The sequence below is a fragment of the Balaenoptera borealis genome, assembly GCF_965194805.1.
Source record: "Balaenoptera borealis genome assembly, chromosome: 20".
NCBI lineage: Eukaryota > Metazoa > Chordata > Mammalia > Artiodactyla > Balaenopteridae > Balaenoptera > Balaenoptera borealis.
In genome coordinates this window covers 58,483,241-58,507,233 of record NC_138879.1, presented here as the reverse complement: position 1 = coordinate 58,507,233, position 23,993 = coordinate 58,483,241, and the positions used below count along the sequence as shown (strand labels likewise).

At 47.8% G+C, this 23,993-nt stretch overlaps 1 protein-coding gene across 1 annotated transcript in view; it reads left to right on the top strand.

The window, feature by feature from the left end:
* The window catches only part of TEKT3 (tektin 3), a 178,246-nt gene that overhangs the window by 1,542 nt on the left and 152,711 nt on the right, over positions 1–23,993 (top strand). The window contains exons 2-3 of the mRNA XM_082373360.1: positions 3,348–3,389; positions 9,861–10,051. The gene's annotated coding sequence lies outside the window, so the exon portion shown is untranslated. The remainder of the gene's footprint in view (positions 1–3,347; positions 3,390–9,860; positions 10,052–23,993) is intronic.

Here is a 23,993-nt window from a genome sequence, read left to right as displayed (position 1 = left end):
AAAGCTGGTTTTTGTCCCCATGCTCATGGCCTCAGGGTCACAAGATGACTGTCACAGCTGAAGATGACTCATCTGTTTATAAGCAAGGAAGGAGAGCGGAGGTCCCCGTCCTATCTGTTCCCTTTTAGCAGAAAAGCAAGAGCTTTCTCAGAAACCACTGTAGACTTTTGCTTCTGCTTACTTACATCTCACTGGCCAAAGTGGTGTCACCCAGGTGTACGGAAGTCTGGAAAAGCAGGTATGAAGGGGGCACGTGGCTGCCTTGAGTAAAAGTGAGGTTTTGTTAGGGGAGAAAGGAGAAAGGGACGTTGGGTAGGAAACTGGCAGCGCCCGCCACATACTTCTCACGGGGGCTTTATGTAGAGAGCACCGGCTGCTGCTATGGCTGATGCCGTTGGCGCCGTTTCTACAGTAAATAAATAGCCTTGGAGCTGGATGGCCTTTTTAAAGCCAACTTTCTATGCAAAGCCATTACAGGACTATTTGGTGAAATAGTTCTGTGAGGGCGTAGGCTGCTGTACTCCTACGTATATATTCTTACTTTAATGTGATTTGGGGGTTGGATTTAGGATATTTAGAGCCTACACCCTCAAGAGTTCTCTTGGGGTGGTGCCACCCCCAGGGGAGGGTGTTTTTGTAAATGTGTTAATCATTGGTTAGCACGCTGATTGGTTATTTTAGTGGGCGGAGGCCAGGGATGCCTGGAGCTTGTAGCGCATAGGACAGTCCTGCACAACCCCAAACGGTCCTACATCTCTATAGCTGCCATGTGTCCCATGAAAATCATGTACACGACAGTCCTGCTATAAAGAGAAAGGACAAGCAACCCCTGTCAGCTGGAGGCTGACCTGGCCCTTACAGCTAGGCTCTGGTGTTCTCTTTGAACGTGAGTAATTCTCTACGACACCAGCATCTGACGAGGCTGCTCCGTGACCATGAGGCAGCAAGACAAAAATGAGGACGCTTTGTAATCATGTTGGAGCATAGAAACAAGAATACCGTGCAATCCACACAACATGAGCAAACACCCCCTCTCCTGGCTTATGCGGAGACTGCTGCTGCTGTGCTGAGTATGGTCTCAGACCACTCTGTTCTTCCTACCACCTAGATGAAGGTTATTAAGATACCTACTCAGAATTGCTTTGCTTTCTGAAAGCACCCAATCTGGACTAAAACTATGGTTCATGGAACCCTGCTTGAAATCCCCTAACACAGGCCCAAATTCTCTGATAAGCCCGTCCTAGCGCCCTTGTACTGAGACACCCCATGGTGTGTGGTCTTCCTTGTGCAAAAAGTGCTAATAAACCCACTTTGGTTCAACCACAGTTCTTTTCCGCGTGGTCTCTAGCTGGTGAGCATTGACACTGATTAATAATTATCTGAGCTTAGACTGTAAGTCCTTTTTTGTTGCAGATTTGCAGCACTTGACTTACGCAAAAACGCAACTATCAAGTGAAGGAAGGTTGTACTCTTTCAGTACCTTACCAAGAGTGTCTCACCAGTTTTCATGTCAATGTTGCTCATGGCATTTGAATTGCAAGTTAAAACCACTGCAGCTGCATTAGTCTGCTTTGTAGTGGCCACATATATGGGCATTATATGGATATTTGCAAGCACCCGGACTATGTGTCACATGCATTTACAGGATTTGCATGCCCAGGACAGACCCGAAAAGGCCCTAATCTCTCGTCTCTAGATGGTCTTGAGGCTCTGCACAGACAGGAAATAAAGGCTTAGGTAGAGTTGTAAACTTCTGTAGTGTTGAAGGTGTGCCCCAATACGCATGAGCCCCTCAGCAAAAGGCAGAAGACTTATTTCAGGTGCTTAAGGAAATATCTGCCTGATTATTAGCTGAAGACAAAGCTAACTGAGTAGAGATTTCAGTGGCTACACGTGACACAGAGTACGGATTTACAGAATTAGTTCTGGAAAGTCACTAAAAAACCTGCAGCCACCACCACAATAAGCATTAAAGGGAAGGGGCCACAAATCTGGTTTCCAGAGTCGCCACCTTATATTACTGAAATCCTCCAGTTTTCAACAACAACAAAAAATAAGACATGCAAAGAAACAAGACAGTGGCTCGTACACAGGAAAAAAAATTCAACAGAAACCTTCCCTGAGGAAGCCCAGACTTTAAATCAGCCGTCATATATGTTCAAAGAGCTAAGATAGACTTTGGGCAAAGAACTAAAAGAAAGTAGGAAAATGAGCTATGAACAAAATGCAAATATCAGTAAAGAGATTAAAAATTTATAGAAAGGAAGCAAATAGAAACCTTTGGAACTGAAAAGTATGGTAACTGACATGAAAAATTCACTAGAGAAGTTCAACAGTCAGATGAAAGAGAACAATTGAAAATAGGCCAATTGAAATAATGCAGTTTGAGGAGGAGAAAGGAGAATGAAGAGTGAACATAGCCTAAGGGACCTGTGGGACCATCAAACACCAACATATGTGTTACGGGGGTCCCAGGAGACAAGAGAAAGGCAGAAAGAATATTTGAAGAATTAATGGCTGGAGACTTCTCAAATTTCATGAAAGACTTGGAAAAAAAAAACAAACCTGCATTAATCTGCACTTCCAAGAAGTGCAGCAAATTCTAAGGATAAATTCAAAAGAGATCCACATCTAAACACGTCATAGTTGAATTGTCAAAAGCCAGTGACAGAGTATTGAAAGCAGCAAGAGAAAACAATCCATCACATATAAAGGATGCTCAATAAGATTAAAAGCTTGCTTCTCATCAGAAACCATGAGGTCAGATGACACATTCAAAATAGACTTTAAGACAGAATTGTTACAAGCGACAAGGACATTACATACTGATAAAAGGGTCAATCCATCAGGAAGACATAACAATTATAAACATATATGCACTTGACAACAGAGGTCCAAAATGCATGAAGCAAAAGGTCAGAGGATTGAAGAGAGAAATAAAAAAATAATCATTATTACTAGTGGTTCACTATTAATAACTTAATGATTAAGTGAGAGAATCCATATAAAATATTCAGCATAGTCTCAAGCATATGGTAAGCACTCCGTAATGGTAACATACTCAGAAAGGAAAACAGAGTTGCTTAGCTAGTTAAAGGTAGAGCAGTCAGGAGGTCTAACCCCTGGTTGAGTGGCTTCCTTATGATTTAGATTCCCATCCAATATGTGACATGGAGAATTCAAATCGAGAAAAGCGGTCAGTTGCAGGAAAGAATGCTTATTCTTTTATTTTTTATTTTGCTTAGAGCAAGTTAGAGATTGTAAGATTATAAGCTGGTAACTTACTGTAGTGTTCATTTACAATTTATTTTCTATTCAGAACACATCTTGTTATTTATGTTTTTCAGATAGTTGTTGAAATCCAACAATGCTATGGACCAGTCTTCACGGTAAACATTTCTTTTAGGATTATCGCGTTTCTCTGCGCTCCCTTTTCCTCTTTTGCTTGTAACTTGTGCATTGTCCACTAGATGGCAATACACCAACATAAAGTGAAAAGGAAACAGCCATACTGTAGCATCTTATTTACTCGATTTAGTGGGAAATGATAGTTTTCCTGGAAAATTAGCCTGCAAGTTGTGGGTTAGGACTAAATCCATGCTTCCTATTATAGAATAAATTAAAACCAGTGCTGATGAATGAATAGATGCTGAATGACTAAGTACAATCATATATTTAGTGCTTACAATGTACCAGACCCCGAGGTAGGTACTGCATACAGGATATGTGTCTGCTTTCCTCATATCACCACCCCCCGCCCCCCCACTGAACAGATGGGGACTCTGAGGCTTGGAGGGTCAGTAGCTTTCCCAGGGTCATACAACTAGAGAGAGATGAAGCCAGGACTGGTCAGTGGCAGGGGAAGATGATGAGTTTGAATTTAAGATATGCTGGGTTTGAAGCCAGTGGTCACATCCAAGTACCAGAATGCAATAGAAGCATGGAATTCTACCTTAGGATTGGGCAGAAGCTATGAATTTAAGAGGCATCTCGGCAGAGCAGAGTTGAAGCTGTAACAACGTATGCGGGCTGTCTTGGGCAGAGTGTCTGTTAAAGAAAAAACAGCTGAAGTGTAATCCCCAAGGAGAAGGTGACGGCAGAGGGTTAGGGGGACGAGCACTGGAGGCAGAGAGTCCTGAGTTGAAGTCCTGGCTTCACGCTTCCTAGCGGTGTGTTCTCGGGTGCGACAGGTGACCTCTTTGACCCCTTGCAGTAACCTCAGGAGGAAGATGCTATCTCCATTTTACAGGTGAGGAAACTGAGGCTTGCAGAACATAAGAATTGCCCCAAGGTCATGGTGCACCTAGTGCATGACGGCCCTAAGATTCAGATCTGGAGAGTCCGACTTAGGCTTACACTGTTACGTACCGCGTGTGATGCTCCCCCAATCATAGCGCGTAGGATGCTGGCTAGTAATGCCTTGTGTATGTGTGAGTCTCCTTATACCAGTAAGAGGAACAGACCAGTAGGAGATATAAATGTAAATTATATCTATAGATCTATATCTATATTTACATCTTATGGATATATTCCTTGAAATAAATTCTCTCTCCATATCTATATCTACCTACCTAGTGCATGTACACCAACACATAGACACACACACACACAGACACACACACACACACACTTATTTCAAGGAATTGGCTTAGGCAACTGTGGGAGCTGGCCAGTCCTAGTCAGTATGGTAGAACAGCAGGCTGGGACTCTAGATTAGGAGCTGATGTTTTGGTCTTGAGCCAACTTTCTTCTTCCTCTGGAAACTCTCAGTTTTGCTCTTAAGGCCTTTTAACTAATTGGATGAGGCCGATCCACATTATCAAGGGTAATCTCTTTTACTTAAAGTCAGCAGATTGTGGATGTTGACCACATCTACAAAATACTGTCACAGCAACACCTGGATTAGCGTTTGATTAAAGACCTGGGTGCTGTAGCCTGGCCAACTTGACACCTAAAACTAACCATCACTCTTCTCCAAGTGGTCTGCAAATACTGTGACAGCACGAGGCTCTCTTTCTCGTCGACCAATGCCAGGCACCCAGTGGCACCCAACAAACCTTATTTGAGTGTGTACCGACGCTCCAACAGCCTGGGCGGAAGTGAACTTTCAACTGTAGACCTGGAGAGGTACAGATTTTCAGTGTCTTGAGTCACATGTTACTTCCTTTGGGGCCCCCTGGATTGAGCAGCAAGAAATGAAGATGAAGTAACTAATGGTCATTGCCAGCTGGGGCCGTGAGCAGGGCTGCTGCCACCACTGAGAGCTGGGTGGGGGTCCTTGTAGAATGCTGGCTGTCTCTGTTTTTAGGTTTCTGCTGGCACCTGTTTCCAGCCCCTGATGCTATTTGTCTTTGTCTGTGGGGATGAAGGCACAAAGTTTTTTAAGCAGCACAACCTGTGGGGTTAGGTAAGAGTGGATAACTGTGGATCTGTGAGTGCCTATGGTCACTGAAGGACCAGCCCTGCATGCGTCCTTCTGAGGCCTGGCAGCCTCTTATAGAATATGGAGACAGGATAGTGGATGCCACCCAGATGGTGGAAGCATCCTCCAAAAATTAGGCTAAAACTGCAGTCCTTCGGGGAGCCTTCTTGGGCATCTGGTTTCATACCTCCCACCACTTCAGAGAGAATGGCATCACCTCTTACTTGAAGAGCATTTAAACACATCTTGGAACACTTGCTCACCTTCTCCTCTCTCTTCTCTGGGATCTCGTCATGCTGCCCTCCTAGAAGCATGGACGCATCCCTTCCTTAGCTGTATCTACAGAAGTAACCTGACGACAACCAAACTCATCTTGATACCCTAAGCCCTAGGACAGAGGTGGGCTGTGGCAGATGCTGCTCAAGACTTGTACAGATTTCAGAAACCTTTTTAAAAAACAGGGGTGGTGGAGGCAGAATACCCGCCAGGACTGAGTTGTGTCCCCTCCCCGGCTACCCCAGTTCTATGTCGAAGCCCTAACCACTGTGACTATTGGGAGGTAGAGCTTTTTGGAGGTAATTAAGGTAAAATGAGGTCAGAAGGGCGGGTCCTAATCTAATAAGATTGGTGGCCTTATAAGAACAGGAAGAGAGAGCTCTCTCCATGTGCACATGGCAAGGAAAGGCCATGTGAGGACACAGAGAAAGTGGCCGTCTGCAAGCCCAGAAGAGAGCTGTCATCAGAAGCTGAATACGTTGGCACTTTGCTCTTGGACTTCCAGCCTCCAGAGCTGTGAGAAATGAATTTCTGTTGTTTAAGCCACCTCATCTATGGTATTTTTTTATGATAGCCCAAGCTGCCACTACAATACTAATCATAATGAATTGTAATATTTTAAAGCTTGTCTCATAGAGGGTGTGAAACGAGCCAGAGAAGCATCAAGGAAGGAAATACTAATTTCCCTGAAGTCTTTATCAACTCCTAGAAGAAAACAGGGAAAGGGCATTCTAAGTCAAAAGAATTCCTTGTGCAGGAGCGTGGAGCGTAGCATGCGCGCGCGCGCACACCACTCTGTGCTACAGCCACGGGAGATACCTCATTGTTCTCCAGATGTGCAAGGCTTTGTTTAGCAAGACATCTTTTAAATATTCTGGCTATTTATCCCTTGTCCATGACGTGTGTTCTGTAACTTCAATTTTAACTTGGTTTACGATGTTTCTTGGCGTAACAGCTTTAAAAAAATGTGTAGTCAATTTGTCAACCTTTCCTTTTATGACTTGATTTTTCAGTATTCATTTAAAACACTTGTTCCTTAAGCAGTGCTTAGTGGTACTCTATATTTTCTTTTAAAATGACAGTGTAGCTTTTCATATTTAGCTTTTTAAATAATCCAGAATGTATTTTGGTATACAGTGTGAGGCAGGGATCTCTTTTTATCTTTCCCCAGATGGACAGTCAGTTGTCTCAGCACCTTGTACAAAACAGTTCAGATTTTTCTCTCTGATTGTAATGCTGCTTATGTCAAATATCAAGTTTGCCATATGCACAGGTCTATTTTTCTTATTTATTTGGAAGGGTGCTTTATATATTCTGGATACTAATCCTTTACCATTGATATATGTTGCAAATGTTTCATCTCATTTTGAAATTCTGATCAACAGAAGTTTTTACTTTTAATGTTGAAATTATCAATTTTTAATGGTTTCTTTTTTATGCATTATATTTGGGAATCTTTTTCTTACCTTAAGGATATAAAGATATTCTCCTAAAAGTTTCATAACTTTGTCTTTTACCTTTATGTGTTTAAGCCTCTAAGGTGAACTTTTTTTTGTATGGTATGAGATAGAGATCCGTAGTAAACTGTATTATTTTTAAACAATTCTTCCTTTCCTCTGTGCCCTTGCCATGGCTCACTGTGGGCAGAATATACTCCACTTTCTGACTGTCTTTGAACTTAACCATGTGACTCGCTTTGGTGAATGGAATGTGAGCAGATATAATGTGTGCCCCAGCCAACAAGAGACTTTAAGTGTGCTATGTGGTTTGGCTTACCCTCTTGGGTTCCTTACCTGCAACATGAGAAGTGCTTGTCCCCGGTCCCCTCTTCTCCTCCAGCCTGGCTCAGAGAATGAGAGACAGCTGGAGCAGACCTGACTCTGAACTGTTAGATGTCACGACTGGCATACAGACCTGTATGTGCGTGAGAAAGAAATGTTGTTTGTTGTAAGCCACTGAGATCTTGGGGCATGTTTGTTATACAGCATCATTGCAGCAACATGGCTGACTAACACTAGATTTAATTTATTTTTATTTTCAGTATGGATAACCAATTATTGAAATATCCACCCTTACCACGTTGATCTCCAGTACCAACTCTGCCATAAATTAAATTTCTGCATGCATGTGGGTCTGCTTCTGGAATCTCTTTTCAGTTCCAATTCTCTATTTGAGTACTTACTTTACCATTTTTAAATATATTTAATTGGGTTTGATTTTATATTTTACTTATTTATTTTTAAAATTTATTTTTTAAATGAATTTATTTATTTATTTTTGGCTGCACTGGGTCTTAATTGCTGCACGTAGGCTTTCTCTAGTTGCGGTGAGTGGGGACTACTCTTCGTTGTGGTGCACGGGCTTCTCGTTGGCGGTGGCTTCTCTTGTTGCGGAGCACGGGCTCTAGGCACGTGAGCTTCAGCAGTTGTGGAACACAGGCTCAGCAGTTGTGGCTTGTGGGCTCTAGAGTGCAGGCTCAGTCATTGTGGCGCATGGGCTTAGTGGCTCTGCAGCATGTGGGATCTTCCTGGACCAGTGCTCAAACCTGTGTCCCCTGCATTGGCAGGAGGATTCTTAACCACTGCGCCACCAAGGAAGTCCTTATTTTATTTTTAATTTAATATTTTACTGAGGTATAGTTGATGTACAATATTGTATAGGTTTATATAAATGGAGTTTAACCTTTAAAAGTTGTGAATCACTATATTGTACACATGTAACTTATATAATATTGTACATCAACTATACTTCACTAAAAAAGGTTACACTCCATTTATAGTTTTTACAAAATGTTGGCTAGATTCCCTGTGCTGTGCAGTATATCCTTGTAGATTATTTATTTTATACATAGTAGTTTGTACCTCTTAATCCCCTACCCCTATCTTGGCCCTCCCCACTTCCATCTCCCCACAGGTAACCACTAGTTTGTTTTCCATATCTGTGAGTCTGTTTCTTTTTTGTTATGTTCACTAGTTTGTTTTATTTTTTAGATTCCACATGTAAGTGATATCATACAGTATTTGCCTAACTCTGACTTATTTCACTTAGCATGATATCCTCCAAGTCCAACCATGTTGTTGTTGATTTTATATTTTAAAAGAATATTTTTCTTCCATGTTCATGAGTGAGACTGATCTGAAATTTTTCTTTTTCAAATTGAGTTGAGTTTTGATATCAAGGGTTATGATTGCCTTGTAAAGTGAGCTGGCAGGCATTCCCTTGTTCCCTATATCATCCACTTCTTTAACACTGGAATTATTGTTTCCTTAATAGTTGGTGGTACATTGGAAGAACAGCCTGAGCCTTGTGTTTTCTTTGTGGGAAGGCATCAAGGTCACATTACCCTCATAAAATCAGTTTGGGAGTATTTCTTTCCTCTGGAACAGTTTGTGCAAAATGTGAATTATCCGTTCCTCGAATGTTTAATAGAAACTGCCTCTCAGACTCTAGGTAGGGTGATAGTATATGTGTGTGTGTGTGTTAAATTCCTAATTTGATTACTTTTATTGTTATTAGTCTGTTCAGGCTGCTTTTCTTGAGTCTGTCTGTTCTTTAGATATTTTTAAGAGAGTTGTCCCTTTTGCCCAGTTTTGAAACATGGGAGTGAAACATGATCAGGCCAGAGTTTTAGAAAGATCTCTTGGTCAGGTAGAGTCGCAGGCACTAGAAAGCACACATTTTCCCATTTACACTTTAATTTTAGGTATGTGTTTGGGGAGGCTGGGACTTAGAGGGAGGAGCTCTGGCTGTATCTAACTTGGTCCCACCCCTGTCAGTGTCCAGGTTCTTTCCTTGTGGGTGTGGAGCTCCATCACTTTTAACCTTGCTAATCCCTTCAAGCCTGGTTTCCTCATCTGAAAAATGGGGGTAATAATACCCACCTCACAGAATTGTGAGAATTAAGTGATAACAGATATGCCAGCACCTGGTAATACATAGTATAGATTCAGACATAAAAGACCCTTTGGAGAGCTCCCAGACCAGACCTTCTGATGGGACTCTCAATTGGATGGATCTCTAAAAACGCTCAGAAATAACTCTCAAAATTACAAATATATGTTGTGGGGACTTCCATGATGTGATAACAAGGACTGGACTTAACCTCCCATTGTAAACAATTGGAAAGCTGAACAAGATACATAAAATAACTTTTTTCTCCCAGGCATCGGACAACAGGCGGTGCACAATTGTGGTGCCTGAGAAAAGGGATAACAATGAAGTGAGCCTTGTAATCACCTGGGCTTTCTGCCTGGAGGCAATTTGACACCAGGATCAGGGAGGAGGAGCCCAGAGAGAGGCAGGCAGCCGGCTTGAGTTGTGAGATCAAAGAAGATCCAAAGAAGCCAGCCCAGGGTAAGTTAGGTGATCTGAGAAAACCAGGTCACCTGGAAAACAGGGCAAGTCCTGGGACTGCTTAACTGGGAGCAGGAGAGACGCTGACCTCAGATGAGTGGTGTTCTTCATGCTGTGTATGGCCCTGGAAGACAGAATCAGGATGGTTGGATGGAAATTAGGAAAAGAGGTTTGGGCCAAGCCCAAGGAAACACTTTCTAGTAGTCGTGGTTGATTGGGTTGGAGCGGCTGCCTTGCCCGGCTGGGCTGATGAAGGGACTGGGCAGCGTGCCAGGTTGTTGCCGAAGGTCGAAGGTCGTTTAGCAGGGGGCAGGGGCAGGGGCTACATGCTGTGCAGGGCCCAGGCTCGAGGTTGATTATAGTTTGGTTTTTTTTTAAATTTATTTTTGGCTGTGTTGGGTCTTCGTTTCTGTGCGAGGGCTTTCTCTAGTTGCGGCGAGCGGGGGCCACTCTTCATCGCGGTGCGCGGGCCTCTTACTGTCGCGGCCTCTCCTGTTGCGGAGCACAAGCTCCAGACGCGCAGGCTCAGTAGTTGTGGCTCACGGGCCCAGCTGCTCCGCGGCATGTGGGATCTTCCCAGACCAGGGCTCAAACCCGTGTCCCCTGCATTGGCAGGAGGATTCTCAACCACTGCGCCACCAGGGAAGCCCCATAGTTTGGTTTTGATAGCCTGGCTTCTGTAAGAGGCAGGTGACAACTGACTGTTATTAAAGCCTATTGAGAAAACTGAAAGTCCCTGAAAACCCCACCCCATAAAAAAACAGAGCAGTTTTCCCTACGCATCATTTGTATTTATATTTTTATTTGATTTCTCACCTCCGTGTGTTTCTTCTTGAAGGCAGGGACCATGTCACATATATGTTTTCATGTCCCCCTCCCCTCCCCTCCCAGGAATAAACCCCATGGTTACCAGGTGCTTTCTCAATACCTGAGCATAGGGGCTTGGCCTGAGGAAGGGCTGGCAAACGTGCATCTTGTGTGCTGCCCTTCCTGCTGTGCCCCCGGCAGACATCACTAGTCGAGCATGGAGTTCTTTTCCACTGAGCTCAGCCTCAGCCATGGTTCTAGACTGTTGCTTCTAATTAATTAGAATTAGTGCTGACAGTGTTTAACTATCTGCCATCCTGGGGCTGAAGGAATGCTTAGGATTCAAAAAGCACAGTAGTATCCTGTCCTGGTCGCAGTCTATGTTTTTCACCAGCTGTCATCTGCTTTCCAGTACGTGGGCACAGCCGGCATGCTAGTGGCCTGGCTGAGAGCCAGGGGGACATTTTGGGGGCACTGAATGCTAGGAATGCCGTGGGGCTGATGGAATGAAAAGGCTTTGGAACTTGGATGGGATATTGATATAGCGTCCAGCGTTGCAACCACGTAGGGTAGGAGTTGGGACTTGATCACATCTCTGAACCCCTTATTTTTGGGGTGGAGCCTGATGCGATATTGGCCCCCCGCTTCTGACTGTGAGCACCTGCAGATGTTCCTCTTGGCTGCGGATCATTTCAGCCTGATTGGCGCTGCAGGAGAAAGAGGACAGGCGTGAGACTCAGCTCTGCGCTCATGTTCTCTCCCTCTGCCACTTACCAGGTGAGCAGCCTGGCTTCCACCTCTTCAAGGAGGGGGCGACAACATCACCTGATAGTTGTTTGGAGATTTAATGAGAAAAACTAGGTAATGTGTCAAGCACACAGTGGATATTAAAAAAAAAAATGACCAGCACGAACATACTGTTCACTGTGTGCCGTTCGCTGCTCTATGAGATATAATGAACGCATAGATTAATTCAGTCAATGCTCATAATAACGCTGTGAGGTTCTGTAAGTATCACCCTAACTTGATAAGATGAGGAAACTGAGGCTCAGAGCAGTTGGTTCTACCCAGGGTCACACAGCTGGTACTTGGTAGAAACAGGGTTCTGACCCGGAGCCTGTGCCCTTAGCTGCCACTCCCCGTGTCGCCAGCGTGGCCACCAACACGTATCTGTTGGCCACCAGCTCCGTGCGAGATGCTGTGTTAGGTGCTGGGCGGACAAATATTAATAAGATACAGTTGGGAATGAGTGAACGGGGACGTGAAATCGAGTAGGACACAGTTTGGGGGCCACGGAAAGCTTGTAATCAGTGTGGGGTGATGGGATGGGGCAGGAAAGGAGGGTCCCACGGAAATGACCGGCACTCAGTAACCTTCCAGAAATCTCTGCAGGTAGATGATTAGATAGGCACTCTAGTTTACGGAGCGGCCTGTTCTGAGTTTGCTGGGTGTGAACCGGCTCACCGGGGCTTGGTCAGCACTTGGTGGTCGGACCCTGCTGCGCTTCTGAACCTGCACCCCTCGGGTGAGATGCGGCGCGCCCACCTCGCCAGGCGGCCCGAGGTGCGCAGGCACGCAGCCTCGTCTAGTCCGAGCTTTATGCCCAGACTGGTGTCCTTACAAGAAGAGGAGATTAGGACGCAGACACACGCAGAGGGACGACCAGGTGAGGACACAGGCAAGAGGCGGCATCGAAGCGCCCAGGAGCGAGGCCTCGGGAGAAACCAGCCCTGCCGGCACCTTGATCTCGGAGTCCTCCAGACTGTGAGGAAGCCAGTGTCTTGTCTGAGCTGCCCGGTCTGTGGTGCTTTGTTACGGGGGCCTGAGCCAACTCCGACACTAACCGTTTTCCATCTCGCCTCTCACACCAGCTTCCAGACCCCCGGGGGTCCCTCCACAAGCACCCCAGGCTTTCTTCTCTGTTCCTGCTGTTGCCTCTGCCCTGGCGCCCTGCTGTGGCGGCCCCGAGCCTCACTGTGTCTGGAACCTGCAGTCTGCCCTGGAGACGAGAGACCCCAGAGCAAGGGAGATACTGATGAAAGATGGGATTTAGGATAATTACAGCCTCAACCCCTTGGTGTGCCGTTCAGAGCCCTGTCTTCGATTACCTGGCCTTTCTGGATTCTGGTTCTCCACAAGCAAAAATGATTAGAAAAAATATTCCATGCTTTCTCTCCTCTGAACCCAAGTGACTCTGGTAACATTTCGTCATAAAAGTCACATCCAGCGTAGTAGCCGGTGTCTCGCTGCTCAGGCCCAGGCCCCCAGGGAGGCCTCCCGAGTGGAGAAATGCTGCTGCTCTGGGTGGCAAGTCCTCCACGGAGCCGGGCGCTGTGCCCCGTTCACCCAGGTGCTGGTCCTGGGTCAGGCCCCCCCGGAGGGACACTGAGACGACGGTTCTCCTGCAAGCCTTGTGTTCCTGGTTCCCGCACAGGAGTGGGAGGGCAGGGTGGAGAGGGTGTGGTTTTAGGCTAAGTCCCGGAGAGGTGACTTCAGCCTGTTTCCGAAGGGGAACCCCGGAGTGTAAGCTAGGCCCTTGTAAGTTTTGAGTGCGTCTCTGGCAGCAAAGAGCAAGGGAGCCGGGCTCTCTTGGCTCCTACCCATCAATCACTGGCCGTGGGCCACACCCAGCGGGGGTTGGAGGCTCCCCGCCATTTCTGGCTGGCTCTGGAAGAGCTGCTCCAGTAGCCCAAGGGCAGCTGTCCAAAAAAGACTTGCATCTGTGGGCTGTTGGAAAGAAAAAGCCCCCCGAAGCCAGGGAGAGGATGCCCCCCCACAGTGAAGGGGTCCCTGGGGCTGTGGGCAAAGCTCCCACCTGGGAGCTCCCTAAGGCCAGGGTCTGTTTTGACGTCTGCATCCCTTGCAACCAGCACGTCTGACACATAACAGGTGGTCAGTAAGTGGACGTGCTGTGGACTGAACTGTGTCTCTCCTGAGATTCATGTGTGAAAGCCCTAACCCCCAGTGGGAAAGTATTTGGAGACGGGGCTTCGGGGAGATGATTAGGTTTTATGTGACGTTATGAGGGTAGGGCCCCCATGATGGGATTTGTGCCCTTATAAAGAAGAGGCACCAGAGCTCGCTCGCTCGCTCTCTGTGAGGACACAGCAAGTAGGTGACCACCTGCCAGCCAGGAAGAGGGCCCTCACTGGAAACTGACCACACTGGCGCCATCACCTTGGACTTCGAGGCTCTAGCACTGGGAGAAAATACATTTCTGTTGATTGAGCTGCCTGGTCTATGGTGTTTTGTTCTGGCAGCCCGAGCTGAGACCAGATGGATGGAGAGCCTGCTCCAACCTGAGAGGAGATTGTTTTCGTTTTAAAGGGTGTGTTTGCTGTCAGATCGATGGTCCACGTTCATCTTTGGAGTCTGAATCCATAGGCCCAAGGGAAGGCCCTGGGCGAGCCCCCCGAATGGGAAGGAACGTCTTCTCGGCAGCTTCTTGATGCTGCGGTTTCTGTTGCTGCGGTTTCTGTCGAGTGACGGCCGCTGGGTCTCTGTGCCTCCCTCACTGTCGGCCCCTGGATTCAGAGCCCATCTGAGAACATCACAGAAGGCACTTTCTCCTTTCAGCTCCTTCTGTTTTGTGCTGGGATCCAGACAGTGGTTTACCAGGTTCAGTTTTCAGTATCATGAACTTTTGCCTTCCCTATGTCCCCAAATGTATTTTAGTGCGAATTAGGAAAAGGTTGCCTGGGGGGGTGGTGAGACCCAGGTGTCCATTTTACTTGTTTCGGACCGTTTACGGATATCTTGCTCACGTCTTGCTGGGAGCAGGCAGGCAATTCCAAGAACTAAGCATTCGGCAGATGCCACCTCCTGGCTGAAAAGAACCATTTGTCCTGCAAGTTGATGCTGGGAACGGGAATCCTCAAACTATCAGTCAGAAGGGAAAGAAAGCATTTTACCTTTTTTGCTTTGAAAATGTAAATTGAGAGATTTAAGGTTATAAATCTTGGTCCTCTGGGTAGAATCTTGGCTGTTTGGATAGAATCTTAGGACTGGATGGCCTTTTGGGCCCTGACGTTCAGTTCCCCTCTGAGGCTTGAACACCCTCCATATTTCTTATTATTTCCAGTAGTGAAAAATCTAAATAAAGAAAATGCATAACTGTTTTAAAGAAGAAATGCCCAATTGTTTTCACACAGAAAGTTTCTTAAAGCACAGTTTAAAATTCAGTCCACTCTCAGGATATTTTTAGTGTCTTGAGAATGTTCCAGATCGCTGACTCAGTAAGCCCAGGCTCTTAAAAATGAGTGTTTTTAAACCCCACAATGTAACATTGTCTAAGGTCCTTGCCATTTGAGTCTGACCGTACAGTCTGAAGTCGGCCCTGGTTTCCTATGGGCTGTTCTCAGCCTTTCTGAGCGTCCAACACCCCCCAACTCAAATCTGATGATAGAGCAAGTTCCGGGCATAGCACAGAGAAGAGGGGACCTGTGGTGGCGTGTGAAAGAACAGAAGGTTACTGTGTTCATGTCGGTCAGAGCCGCAAGGGCCCCTGAGCTGGTGGAAGTCAGCATCCTCACGTTGCTGAGGAAGAAATGAGAGCCCAGGGAGGGCCAGGCACTTGCGGAGCCCTCATGGTGCCCGTTTGCTTCCCGTCCTTCAGCTACCCGAGTGGGGGAGTGGGGGGCCGGCTCCCTCTTGATTCAGTGGACCTCCTAATCCGGGCACCTTCCTTTGGTGCAGTTAGGTCTGGTCATGGTGGTAGCATTGGTTTGCTTGACACACATGGATGCTTTAGGAGGTGGTAAACAGGGAGTGTGACCCAGTATTTCCAAATCTGAACTATGTTGCATTAATAAAAATATCTCAATGATCTATGGGCTATTTAAAATTTCTCTATCTCTCTTTCTCCCCCCTTCTCTCTTCTATCTATCTACCTATCTATCTGTCTATCTTCCTATCTGTAATGTTTATCTAATAATCAATATGCACAGCAGAGAGAGAATGCTCCCAGTAGTTTCAGATTGTAGCAACACAGATCACTTCCCACTCAGGGGCTGGGTACCACCAGATGGGACAATGTAATCCCCTTCTTTATGAGCCCCTGAGCATTGCAGGGGTTGTGTGGGTTCTGTCATGGTTACTGGTGCTGGAGAATTCCCCCTGGAGCCTTGGCCTCTTTGAGTCACCTCAGGGAAAGCCCCTTTGGAATCCCAGGGAGGCAGACAGGATCTGGTCCCAAAAGAAAAACCTTAGATCTCATGATGTCTAGCCCACCGATGGAGAATGCCAGGGCGCATATACAGCCCAACTCAGAGACACTGTGGCAAAGGTTTTATACACGAGACCTGTCCCCTTGCCCAATATGTCTTCCCTGGTCTTTTCCTAATCCCAGCCCCTTTGCCCATAGCAACCCCACATCCCAAGGAAAACGGAAGAGAAGGCTTCCATGGTTTGTCTTTGCTGGCTCTTCCAGTAACCATTGTTTGTATCAGTAGTTCTCAAAGTGGGATCCCAAGACCAGCAGCACCACCGTAACCTGGGAGGTCATGAGACATGCAGGCTCTGGAATCCCACCCCAGGCCTCTGAGGATGGGGCCAGGGATCCGTGTTTAACAAGTGGTCCAGGGGTCCTGATGCTCCCTGAGAATCACTCCTCTACACGACTGCTAATGAAGCCGGACTTTCCAGCTCCTTGAGTCTTCCTTGCCCTTCTATAAATTAAGTCTGATGTTGAGCTTATTTAAAGGTATCAGATTGCCGAACTTTTACATGTTAGCTGTTGTAAGTTATTTTCAGAGTCACAAATACTACTGAAGAGGGGAAATGAGCAGTGTTACAGTGGCTCCTGAGCCGTCAGGTGGAGGCAAGGGAAGCCCATCCTGTAAACTCAAGGCCATACTGATCTGGAGGAAGATAGAGACTGAAATGATTTTCTGATTAGAACAAAGAGAAAAGGGAAAATGGGACTAATTAGAAACCCCTCTATCCTCCGTCTTTGTAGGACTACCATTATCTCTATTGGTACTTTATATTTCTTAATGATTCTAATTCTTCAGGACCTAAAATCAATTCCTTTGGGTTCCTGGCATCTGTAGAAACATCTAGAATGCTTTTTTTTCTTTCTGCTATGATTTATTATTGAACTATTTATTAGAAGATTCAATCTTGGAAAGATGGAAAGGAAAAACATATAAAATATAAGTATAAAATTTAATATTAATAGAGTTGGTTACAAAATCCCAGAAGTGTCCATTAATTCACCTTTAAAAAAGTATACACACAACACACTTTTATTTAATACATAAACGTCCACATCTATTATAACGTCTTTAGAAATTGCAATAAGATCATCTTGATGCTTTTTTTGCCTTATATTCTGTTTTCTGATACTAGTCATGACTTAACGATTGGACAGTCTCTGAAGGCTTCGTTGGGGCAGATCTATGCCTTGAGATCAGGGACTGTCTCTCTTATGGTGATGCATTGGAGCGAAATAGGACCCTTGTCCTTGATGGCCGTGAGCACTTCGCAATCTGTAATGTCATTGTTTGCCCATAATAACCTCCCACATTTGTCTGGCTCCACGGTTCTCAAAGCTCTTTGATGTTCAGTCTTGTATTTTGTGTTTACAGTAGAGACAAGGGTACCTGTGATTAACTCTTGTGACCCCGTCTCCTTAGCTGTGGAGCGTGGGTGGTGGCTTGTCCAAGGTCACATGACCTGCGCGTGGCTGCCCCTCCCGTCATCCTTCTTAAAATGAAAAGGGCCAGTGACTCTGGTTCTCCATTTCTAAGGAAAATACGGTAGTACGTGTAAAACCTCAGGTGTGTGGTTAGGACTTGGTAAAGGTTAGCTGTTACTAACTTGTCATTGTTCAATGTGGGGCACGACAGAGGGATGAAGTGGCTTTCTGGTGACAGCCAGGCCATCAGAGAGCTGGAACTGTGGGGTGACTGGGCCCTCAGCCCCGAACTCTTTCCCTGAACCACGGGGAGCGGACATATCCGACCCACGAGGAGGGCTCCCCGGATTTCATCTTGTCTTGCTTCGTCCGTTTCTGCCTTTACCTTCCTCCAGCCCGTGCTCTGCTCCACCACTCCCTCCCCTGGGATTTGATGCCAGACCCTCCGACAAAGCACAGAAATATTTACTGAACATGTACTGCATGCAAAACACTGTCCTAGACACGGGGTAGGGCAGCTATAAACCAGGCCCTGTGTTCCATTAATTCTAAGTAGCACTTAAAACACATTCCAACAACTCTGAAAGCGCGGTGTGTCTTATAACCTATAGCTTTGGGTGCACAGAGAGAAACAATAGGGAAGCCATGGGGAGGGGCACGGGGAGGTGCTGCAGGAAGGGGGACCTCTTCCAGGGCCCGAGAGTGGGCTCTTGTCTAACACTCGGAAATGGATTATCCGAGGAGACACACCTGCTGATGAAGCAAGAGACTTTATTGGGAAGAGGCGCCTGGGCGGAGAGCAGCAGGGTAAGGGAACCCAGGAGAATGGCTCTGCCACGTGGCTCACAGTCTCGGGTTTTATGGTGATGGGGTTAGTTTCCGGGTTGTCTCTGGCCAATCATTCTGACTCAGGGTCCTTCCTGGTGGCGCCCGCATCACTCAGCCAAGATGGATTCCAGCGAGAAGGATTCTGGGAGGTTGGTAGGACATGGGGACTGGCAACAGAGGGGTCCGGGGGCTTGTGAGCCCCGTGGAAATGTAACAGGGAAGAGCTAAATTGGACTCCACGTTGGATCTGCTTCTTTGACTTTAACCTTTGCTTTTCGTTGATTTTGTTATTATAATCATACATAATGGCCTGCCTCGGGGAACCCTGCCCACCTGTGAATGGCTGCAAGAGAAAAGAAACTAACACATCCCCTCACCGAGGCTGGTCATTCCAGGCGATGTTTTGCAAGACTGATGGCCCTTTTACTTTACTTCCTCACTGCCCTCTCTGATTCTATAAAAGAACCTGGCATCCAGACCCCGATAAGATGGTTTATCGGAGACACTAGTCTGCCGTCTTCTCGGTCTGCCGGCTCTCCGAATCAAGTCGTCTTCCTTGCCTCAGCACCTCGTCTCCCATTCATTGGCCTGTCATGCGGCGAGCAGAGCAAGCTTGGACTCGGTAACATAAAGAGCAGCTGGAAGTCTGGACGCTGGAGACTGGCCAGGTTGGAGCGGGACACGTGGACAACTGCAGGGCCTGAGCAGGACACAGCCCCCCTGGCCCACGTGTCTGGGGTCCGAGGGGACATCAGTGGCCTGTGGTGTCTCTCCATTCCTTCCAGAGGCTTTTTAACAAGACAGGACCATCATTTATTTCCACTTGCTTCGTTTACTGCAAATTCCCCTCCTCTAGATTTCACCAGGCCACCCACTGACTAGGTAATTTAATTTGCACAGCATCTTCTCTTGGTTTGTTTTGTTTAACATGAGGTTGGAAGCACAAATCTCCACTCTTCAAAGGACTGGACATTAGAAACAACCCAGCTGGGCTCCAGACTGGAATTACAAAAAAAAAAGGTTGATAGAAGTAACGAGGTAGCAAAGTGAGACAAAGAGGGCTGTCCGAACACCCCATAAATCTTTAGTGCCCTTCACCGTTCATTTCTAAGGACTGAAGCGTTCTCATTTACGGAACTTTTGCCTCAAGGACCTTTGATGGGATAAGTGGAATTCTTCCACCCAGAACTTCTGAATTGAGCTGGTCACCGGAAACCTCCAGCCCCACCCTAAAGCCTCCTCCTTCCCGCTGAGCTTCAGGCCGCGGCCATCGGGTGGCGCCACCTGCCCGCTTGGGCCAGGGGTGGGGTGCGGGGCAGGCCGCGCCAGGCTTCCTTCAGGCGCCTGGAACGCATTAGCGACGCCCGCAGATCTGACTCTCGTCTCCTTGGGAGAGACGTGGGGAGAGAGAGAAACAGCCTGAAACACCGGGGAGGGGAAGAGGGCCGAGCAGACGCAGAGCAGCCCGGCCTCGTGGAGGGCAGGGTGTGCCTCCGCCCCTCGCTCGGCCGCCAGCCCCACCCCTGGCACGTCCGCTCCGGGTGGACGGGGCGCACGGCCTGGAGGAAGGAAGCCGTGAGCCAGAGGGTTCCAAACAAAGGGTGACATGACAGGGTCCCCAGAGCGCAGGGCCTGCCGGCCCCCCTCATACTGGCATGGCGGTCCCTCCTAGGCGGGGACCAAGAGGGAAGGGCGGAGGCCGTCCACCTTCCTCCTCTGCACGGTGTACCCTTCCTTCTGAGGGTGACTGATGGGTCCGGCTGAAGGGGTCCAATTCCAGAAACTTTCTATGTCACTCAATCACCCCTCCCCCCATTGGATTTCCCCTTTTATTTTTTCCTGGGCCTTGATGGTGAGAAGCGGTTAGTGCCTAACAGGCTGTGTGATCCATTGGCCCGTGAGGTCCAGGCACCTTTCCAGGTGGGGACAGGGGTCAGAGGGGGACGGACATGGTGGCAGAGGGCCAGCCAGGCTCTCTCCAGGTAGGGAGTGAGGTCCAGTTCTCCCTCCCCTTCTTGCGGCCAGAGATGCCCTCGTGGCTACGGTGGGCGGGAGCTCTGCCTGTAGCCCTGCCCGCTGAGGGGTTGGTTACACCTGCTCTCAGGCAGGTGGCACCCCCCTGAATCTGGTTGTTTCACCCTGCCCACCTAAACCACGTTGTTTTCAACCGCTGCAGCTGGCCGCCTCGCTGGGGACAAACTGATCGTTCTCTCCCTGCTCCTGAAGGCTGTGTTTTGGCGGAGGCGTGTGGGAGAGTGTTCAGAGCTGCGAGCAGAGCTCCAGGTCAGGCCAGGCTGGCTGTTTGTGAGGCTCTTCTCTGGCCCCCTTCCCCAGGGGCTCCGCGAGGAAATGTCATTCGTAGCAGGTCACGAGGCTTCGGATTGGAGGCCTACTGCAGCCGGTCCCACAAATGTGATGTCCCCCTCTTTCCCCAATGGCACATTGAATGAAATAGAAACTATTGTTAATAGGTCGCCAAAGTCAGCTTGAGATTGGGGAGGTAGGCTTTGTGTCTATGGAATTAAATAATCTCTAAGTGGTCAGAATGAACTCCCAAGTGGAATAGAGGACAAAAGAAAAGGATCTAGTGATCATAGTGAATCCCAAGTTGACATGAGTCATTGGGATGGGACAGTGATGACTAGGGAGGGACACTGGGAAAACCCCGATGGAAAGCCTCCAGCTGCATCTGGCACCTTCTCTCTGTTATTAGGAGACACTGAAGTCTTGGTCTAAGAAGTTTAGGGGAAATACACATTATAGGCTAAACAAGTTATAAGCTCCTTAAGGGCAGAAATTGTGTCTTCTACATCTGTCGTATCTCCCACAAGTCTTAAAATTTAATAATTGCATATATCCTTAAGAGTTTACAAGGTATTTTCACACACGATGAATTTTCAACAAATTCTTATTGAATGATTGAATAAATCATAGAATGAAAAACAATTTTGCAAGTTCAAGTAATCAAGAATCCAGCATAATAATTGTCATACGTTGTATGGCCTGGATGGTCAGGTCTCCCATTGGATTCCGTCCAATCCAAATTAGATAAAACAAATTGTAGCCTGCTGGGTTGATATGCAGGACAATTAAAAAAAAATCAAAACAGAGGCAGAGAAACCACATAAATCTCCTTTCCTGCAGCCGGGGCCACAGTCCCGGAACAAGACGGGGGTTCTGACCGGCAGAGGCTTCCGGGGGAGAGTTAGGGCCACTGCAGCAGGGAAGCTCTGTGACCCTGGGGAGGCCTGAGTCTCTCTGTGCTAATTACCACCCGACACGTCCCCAGAGGAAGGTCCATCCGTCCTTTCTGGAAGAGGGCTCACCGGTTTGGAGGCGCAGAGACACAGAGCTGCTCAGGAATTTCCTTGGGGCTTCGAGTCATCATGTTTCTAAGCTGGTTTTTCTGTAGGGAAACTGAGGCACAGAGCCGAGAAGAGGTCTGCCTGATGTCCGACAGTCGTGGCCGAAGCGACACTCAGACGCGCCCCCTGGCAGAGCCACAACCGGACCCTGATCGCTTTGGAGGGGGAGCTGGAACGAGCTCGGGGAGCGAAGCTTCCGGGACACACTGTCATGTTTTACTTCCTTGCTGTGTCCTGCTGTCATCCTGGAGGAGGTCAGTACTGAAAAACATATATAAAAAAACCCAACATTTGTTTTGTTTGTTTTCAAAAAGTGTTAGCCGTGGATAAAAGCAGCCTGCTCTGGAAACCGGAGAACCAGTTTTACCCCCAGCTTTATTCCTGGTCCTGAACTTGTGACAAGATTAGGGCACGTTGTCTCTGAGTCCATCCCCATCTGCAGAATGAGGTCGCCAGACTGGATAATTTTGGAAGCACTTCTCAGCTCTAACATTTGATGAGCTTTGTGGTCTGTTTTCTGTGGGCGTGTGCTTGATTTTGGAGCGAGCTTCGAAGGATGGCTTTGGAAGTGATTGTGATCGTACACTTTCGCCCCCTCCCACTGGCCGAGAGGGAAGGACTGGCTTTGGCCATGGCTACCACTGGACAGGTGACCCTGTGCTCTTGGGGGGTTGGCGGCTGTTTGGAAGGTACAGGGTGAAACTGCTCGTGTTCTTCTGTTGAGCAGAACCCACACATTCCTCGGACTCCTCCTCGTCACCAGCTCCTCTTCCCAGTTCCCGGCCTCCACCCTGGTTTCTGTAAAGGAAATTCTCGGTTTCAGCAGACTCCAACACCCAAGTAATCTTTTCAAAGGAAACAGTGTAAATGACGGACGTTTCTTCTCAACGTTCTCCAAATGTCTCTGGGCCTAGAGCACTCCCAGCGCAGGCATCGAGCGTGTGCTTGGGTGGTGCTTGGGATCGAAGCCAAGGCAGGAACAGCTGTCCCCGGGTTTGGGTTTTTAATTTCTGACGTTGGAGCCTCAAGGGCTAGTATTCCCTCTCTTGAGCCTTGCCCCCTCCATAGGATAGAAAGCCACGTCTGCCTCAGGCTTCTCCATTTCCAATAAGTTCACGAGTGCCAGGGGCTCACGTTTCAAACTTTGTACTCGGCTTTGCAAGAAAGGGAGCTCTGTTTCTTATAATCATGATATTAACATTATTAGCATCCTTAGATTCTCTGTTCTGAGGTTCAATTCCACCTGAGAGTAGGAAACACAGCTTGGCTGATTCAGAGTCCAATCAGGAACTTTCTGTGTTTTCCGCTTAAATTCAGATCTAGGGTTCTCACACCGCCTTTGTTTTTCCAGAAAGGTGTCTGAGTTCAGACACAGGCGGGGGCAGTGGAGAGGCCTCAGTCCCAGGGAGGCTGTTTCAGCACTGCACCCACTGATGTATCCTTATCCTTACCGGGTTTCAAGTCGCTTGGTCCCTACCGCATGTGTGTCTTGGCCCTCGGACGTCAGGTGCGCTAGCTCTCAGGTCCCTGTCTGCTCCCCTCCAAGCAGTGGCCGCCCCCCTGACCCCGGGGTGTGCAGGACTCTCTGAGGAGCTTAGCCATCTGGACTGCCCCCCTGCGGGGGTCTCTGTCCCACTCTCCCGGGGCCACCTTCCCCTGGGGAATGGAAACACTCTCGCCTGAGAGCAGCTTAGACACTCCCTTTGGTCTGGAGGAGAGACAGGTGAAGGAGAAGGACAGACTTAAGTTCCCTTAGAAGGTCCCTCCCCCCACCCCCCTCCCAGTTACCTCCAAAGCGGGGGTGGGGCCGATGGGAGAGCCCCAGGCGGGTTTTGGAAACCCCGCAAGAGGGCCATGAGGGCAGCTCCCTCCATTCCCTCCTGTGCAAAGGCAGTTTTTGCCTTGAAAATTCATCCTCAAGACAGCAGTGAGATACACCTCCCTCGTGAGCTACCTGGAATCCTGAAAATGGCCTTTCCTGATATAATTTTCATCCAGGAAGTTTTAACTCAAGTACTCCTTTCAAAACCTCAAGAATGTACTTCCTTCCTGAGTCCCTGCGTCCTGCAGGGTGGAAAAGGAGGACCTTGAACTTGGGCTCGTTTCCTCACAAGATGAGCTGGAAAGGTGAGCTCGCAGTGACCACAAGTTGACCGCCTTCACAGTTTTCATGATTTACCTCACCGCTGAGTCGTGGATGGGAGGGCGCCGGTCGGCTCATCAGGCAGAGAGGCTGCAGCTGAGCATTGTGGCCCAGAACAGAATGGTCATCTTAACCAGTCCTCTTCTTCCCGGGCGTGGGTTT